Raw genomic sequence first — 6,207 nt, 5'->3', positions numbered from 1 at the left:
TTCAGTTTGCCTAGCGTCATGCTCATGCTCGGGGTAAGCTGAGAGAGTTTTATTTCTCAGGTCTTCTTTCCTTCCTTTGGTGGAACCAGCGGGAGGCATGCAATTTACAATGAATTCAAAAGTGCCCCTCTTTTGATTTTTGTTGTTGTCTTTATTTTAACCTCCAAGAAGAGAGAGATTTAACTCAGTCTTCACCCCAGGCTAAGCTAATACTTAGGTCATGTCTGAGCTCTCTGGGGAACCCCGCTTTATACCATCCGAGGGGCAACGGGGTCCTTTCACGTGGAGCTAGCACAGCTGTCCAGCCATATGGGCCCCAAACAGCCCAGTCAATCGGATTTGGGGAGGTTTTACAATGTAATTTCTTAACGTGCTAGTATTTGGGGTGAGTTTGATCAGGGGTAGAGACAGCTCTTAAGCCCAAGGGTTTAGGTTTTAAGAAGCCATCACAAATGTCCCAGCATCTGATCAGACTGGTTAAAAACAGCTAAGAAATCTGTGACTGGGGGAGGGGAAAGGACTCCTGACCCCCTCGTTGGAGAGCGCCCCAGGGGTATGCTGTAACTATTAATTCGGCATCAGCTGCTTTTTTTCTTTTCTTTTCTTTTCTTTTTTAACCCGGGGCTCATCATTTAAGGCGTTCCCACTCAGGCCTGCAGAGCCTGTTACAAAACCATCTCTCTGCTCCCCTCCCCCCATGCCGCAAGATGAGAGAGCAAATATCCTGCATTGCAGCAACCAGCGCAGGAGGACTGCATTGAAACCGTCCTCAAGCTAAACAAAACCAGGCCTTTAAGAAAAACCTAAGGAAGGGCAGCAGCGGTGTGTCCTGCTGCCTCTCAGGCAAAACGCACTCCACGTCGCAGCCCCATCCCTCCACGTAGAAGAGGTTCAGAAACTGCCTAAGGAATTCTTAGGGACTAGAAGACAAACAGTCCTGAATCTAAAACCCTCATCAAAATGGTGGAAGTCCTGAACCAAACTACCGCCAATATAGTTTTACCACCCGAAAAGTATTTTTAGTTGGAAGGGAACGTTAGCCGAATGGTAAGTTTTCCCCAGAAAGCTATCCCACACGATGGCTCTTTCCAACTAACTACACAGTCTTCAGAAATTAAGAATCTATTGCAGGAATGTTTTCTATATTCTTTTCTTCTCCTCTCTCTATTTCTCCCTGTCTCTCTGTCTCGCTCTCCCTCTCAATTTAAACCAAAGCTTTCCTTTTCTTAGAATTTACAAAAACTGCTTATTTTTAAGCTTTCTCGTGGTACATTGTTGGAGGCAGGAAGCCAGTGCTACGGGGTTTTGAGATCGTTATTCTGTTATTGGGACAAACACCCAGTAATTGACAACAACCCAAATGGCCTTGAAGCTAGCGGGACGGCGCCCAGGGTCACCGTTCATCTGGACCCTTCCGGCTCGGCGGGCGCTCATCTGCAGCGACCCCCGCAGGACCGCTCTCGGCCGCCCCGCACGGGCCATCGGATTTGAGGAGCTGCTTTTAGCTGTCAGGGGCTTGTGCTACATCTATCCATCTCTCGGTGCTCTGAAGCCCGCGCTGCCCAAGAAACAGTTTTGGTTGTTGTTGTTGTTGTTGTTGTTGTTGTTTTAAGTCCTCAAAGCAGAAAAGCCGGAGTAGGAGAAGCAGATGGGCCCTGCGTGTGCGGAAATCGCCGGGGCTGGGGTTGACACCCGCGGCTGCCGAACGGACTCTCCGGGGAAGACGGAAGATTTCTCATTGCTGGCGCTGGGTTTTTGCCGGGGGCTTAGGTGGGGGGTGTCTTTGGGTTTTGTGTTTATGGGCAGATTCATTCTGAGTCCTTCCTTAAGACCAAGCTAACCCCGTGCTCCTGGAAAAATACACAACACTGGCCACAACCATCACAACAAAAGGCGCCTCCCCGAAGTGAGTCTAAATGTACGCGGGACGGGTGGCGGCCGGACGTGGAGACGCACTTTTGTGCCTCTCTAATCTCGGGAGTCCATCTGGCCCCGGCGGGCGCGGGCGGGCGGGAGGGCGCGGAAGGGGGGGGCGGGAGGAGGGGAGCCGGGAGGGGCGCGCGCACGTACCCAGAGGCGCGGGCACGCGCGCCCGCTCTCCTTCACATTCACCTTGACTGCAGGGGGGCGGAGGATGGGACTACCTTCTCCCCTCAGCACCAGCCCTTCTCCCCACCCCACCCCCGCCGCTGTCCTGCCCAGACACTGCTAGGAGCTGGGAGGGAGGGATGGAGGGGAGGTGCAAAGGCTCTCGGGTCGCCGCAGCGACCGGACAGCCGCGTGCTCTCCGCAGTGATGTCAACCGCATCCGCCGCAGCAACCCCCCCCCGCCCAATCCACTCCCACCTCGGGCCTCGCCCGCGCCGCGGTCCTCGGAAACCCCTGTCTGGCGCCTCTAGCCTGGGGACGAGAAGCAGGGGGCGTGCCGGTGTCCTGAGACCCCCACTCCATTTGCTAAAGTGGGAGAGCCTGGGAGTGGACGAACAGTAGTGCCGCGGCTCCTGGGGCGGAGGAAGGGAAAAAGGGGGGGGCGGACCTGGGTGTAGGTTTGACGCCCAGGACTGCTGAAGGGAGTCTGCCCGGGACTGGTGCCCCCGGGGTTACGTTTAGGGGGCGGAGGGCACGCATCACTGCAGGTGCTGCGCTTGTGGGCACGGCAAAAGCGCCCCCTTCGCCCAGGATAGAAACGGATAAACGGAAGCGCGTGTGAGTGTGGGGGTGCGAATTGCCACCTCCAACCTTGGCTTTCCCGCTCTTCCGAGCGCTCCCACTTCTCACTTTCCCCAAATCCGCATTTTCCTTGGCACAGCTCTCCCGGAGCAAGAAGGAGAGGGAGGTACCCGGGGGCAGTGAGAATGACGTGTGCTGGTGCAGAGAGCGGGTGGGGGGCTGCGGGCTCCGCTCTGTGGACCGGCTCCTAATCCTCTTGTTTTCGGTACAGTCAGCAGATGTGGCTTCTTTTAGCTGAATAATCCGTTAAGGGAATAATAATTTTTAAAAAGGAGATCGACCTCACCCAAAGAGGATGGCGAAAGAGATTAGGGCTGGTAAGGATAAATTAAAAGGCTCCAAATTCTGTCCCTCTCTGCCTTCCTCTCTACCCACATCCCCCTCCCTTCACCACCCTCCCTCCCCCCCCTTCTTCCTCATCCCCCTGCAATCCGCACTCGACGCGAGTTCACGCGGAGGGCTGGATTTTCAGGCTGAACCGCAACTTGCGCTGCGCGTTATTATTATTCATCTGAGGGTGCTGCCGCCACAACCTTTGCCTCCTGCGCTCCTCTCCTTCCCCCCGGCCGCCGCCGCCAGCAGTGCAGTCCCTCCTGCACACATGCTCTGGTTCACCAAAGGGAGATTCTGAATTTTTTACCATGCTCATGATCATCATCATGATGCTCCTTATCATGGTTATCATTTCCTCCTGCCAGGTGGAGCGACCACCAGCGCCTTCTCGCCACCCGCCCCTTCCCCAGCGAAGGAAGCAATTCGGGCCCGACCCCGGCGGCCGCTCCCTAGATGCGGGCTTCCTTTGCCTCTCCGCATCCCTCCCTCATTCATCTGCATGTATCTATCTCGATCCCTTTATTCCAGTAGATCTATTGCCTTATCATGGGCTGGCTGAAACGCTGCGGACTGCGACCAGTCTCTTAAAAAGAAGAACAAAAAGAGGAAGACCTTGAGTGGACCCCAGGACAAAGCACTTTGGGCTCAACAAGAAGCGACGCGTGGGAGCGCTGGCTCCGAACGGGAGTGATCTCCGGTGCCCAAGAGCGCCCATCCAGCGTGCGGACCTCTGAGGGTATTCGGATTGAATTTTATGTATCCTTTTGGCATGCTTGAACAGTGACATTGTTGGAGAGGGGTAGGGTTTGGTTTGTTTCGTTTTTCTGGGAAAGCGAGCTGAATGGTGGGAGATCAGGTGGACTTAAGTTGGCTTTCCTGCTCCCCTGCCTCGCCTTCTCGAGATCCGGGTGTTGGAGAAGAGAGACTGGGAAGCAGAAGGCTTAGAAAAGAGTAGACACCGGAGATGTTGTCGGAGGGCTAAGGGAAGGGTGAGGCGAAGGGTAGGTGAGTGGGGACCGGCCAGAGGGAGGAGGATTTGGAAAATAGGAGGTTTCTTTAAACCTGCCTTCGGGTTCACAGGATGAGTTTTGCTGGGGAGAGTATGGTTGTCTGTCCATAGACGCTCTGAGAAATTGATGAAAAATTGAATGTCCATGTACACACATAAGGAGGCGTCTGGATTTGTGTGTAAACAGAGTGGAGAGGTGGAGGAGGGCATGGAGGGAGGGGGCTTAAAATAATGTCTTAATATCCCTTTCGCTTTGGGGACTCTCATCCTCTGTCCCTCCCCCTTTTTTTGACCCAGGGATCCAACTGCATTAGACACGAGTGACCTTTTAAATCTACGCCCACCCTTTACCTGGTAAAGCCCGTTGACAGTTTGGGGTGGGGTGGGGTGGGGTAAGGAGAGTGGTAGGGGTGTTTCGAAGGCATATATATATTCTCTCTCTCTCTCTCTCTCTCTCCCTCCTCCCCTCTCTCCTCCCTCTTCCCTCCTCCCCTCTCCTCCCCTCCCCTCCGTCTCCTCCTCCCTCGCTCTCCCCCCATCACTCTTTCTCTTCCTCCCTCCCACCTCCCTCACTCCCTCCCTCCCTGCTGCATTTTGCATGAGCTATCTAGGTCATTAGCATTTTAGCGTATGCAAGACTTGACAAAGCTGATGAGGGGCCAGATGGGCCTCGCTCTTATGGGTTTTTTTTTTTTTTTCCTTTTTTCCCCCCTCTTTTCCTTTTTCCCCTCCACCACTTGGGACCTGAGCAAGAGGACTGCAGCAGGCGAGTTTCGGAAGGCTGCCTCCCCAGATCCCGGCCCGGAGCGCGGCAGCTCGCCCCTGCGGTACGCCCGGCCAGCCTGCACCCGCACTCAGGCAGCGAGGTAAAAGCAGCGGCGGCGCGCCCTGCCCTGGCAGCCGCTGCCAAGCCCCCGCTGCCCTCCGCGTCCTGTGCCCTCGACTTCCTCCTCCTGGCCCCCTTCAGTTTACTGGGCTAAACTGAGGGTGAGAGATGGGTGGGTAGGATTTGCTGTGCTGGGGCGAGGTGGGGTTGGTGGTGTTTTTTGTTTTTTGTTTTTCCATTGTCTGGAGCTGCAGGGGAGGCGAGGAAGGGGCTAAGGGAGTCGGGGTAATTAACACGGGGGAGGCACCCCTCCGTCTCCCACTTCCACCCACACCCCCAACCCTCCACCCCCTCCGCTTTGCAGGAAAAAGCCTGGATCCGAAAGGATGGGGGAGAACAAAGAGCCTTTGGAAGACGTCGCTGTTATCTCATTGTCTGTGTGATTGGGGGAGCTGCGGTAGGGAGGATGCTGTGGTCCTGTTCTCGCTGCCTCCCCACCCCCATCCTTCTCCCCGCTGTCAGTGCGCACGCACGCGCGCTTCTTTTTACTTCTTTTTCCTTGTTTTTTCATTCCATCTTCTCCCCACCCCCCTTCCTTTCTTGCACCTGTCCTTCCTTCCTCCTTTCCTTCCTCAGGAGAAAGGCCTCTCTCTCCGTGTTCACAGCGGACCTTGATTTAAATGTCCATACAATTAAGGCACGCGGTGAATGCCAAGAATGGGGCTGGCTGAGCACCGTCGGTCCGCGAGGGCCCGCCGGGAAGGAGCCACAGAGCCGAGGCGCCCCCCGCAGAGCTCAGCGCCGCGGCTTTGGGGGGGTCTCGGGCTTGCGCTGGCTGGGCTGCCCCAAACCGGAGCCCTTGGGGTGGGGAGGTGTGCAGCTTGTGACAGACAGGGGAGCTTAGAGACGCAGACAGACTCAGGGAGAGAAGCCGATTCTGTGACAGAAACACAGATCTGGGCAAGCATAGATGTGATGGGGGGCGGGGGGTGCCTGTGAGCGCATTAAGGAGTGCTTCTGTGTGCATATTTTTCTCTGGGCTGGGGGCGCATTGTATGTGGGTCGACACCTTCCATGGCTGTGTTTTTGTTCTGGGCTTAGCTTTTGGTTTGCCCTTTAAAAAAATAATCTGGCATCCAGAAGACTGGCAGTCTGTGCCAGGGCTTGGACTGCAGATATATTGTGTTCTCCTTGAGGTTGGGGGTGGGGGGGAGGAGGGTGGGTAGCCAGTTGGAAGGGAGGAGGGAGGTATTTGTCATTCTTTGCTGTAGAGCTGGGGGCACCTGACAAGCTTAAGGAAGTCATTGGG

At 55.6% G+C, this 6,207-nt stretch overlaps 1 pseudogene; it reads left to right on the top strand.

The window, feature by feature from the left end:
* Window positions 1-3,516: 3,516 nt before the first annotated feature.
* On the top strand, window positions 3,517-5,785 carry LOC148164831 (uncharacterized; annotated as a pseudogene).
* Window positions 5,786-6,207: the final 422 nt, after the last annotated feature.

Source organism: Eumetopias jubatus, unplaced genomic scaffold (assembly GCF_037043125.1).
Source record: "Eumetopias jubatus isolate StellerSeaLion01/CBP00866 unplaced genomic scaffold, mEumJub1_p1.0 scaffold_2, whole genome shotgun sequence".
In the NCBI taxonomy this organism is placed as follows: Eukaryota; Metazoa; Chordata; class Mammalia; order Carnivora; family Otariidae; genus Eumetopias; species Eumetopias jubatus.
Note: the sequence above shows the minus strand (reverse complement) of the source record. Positions and strands in the feature narration are given on the sequence as shown.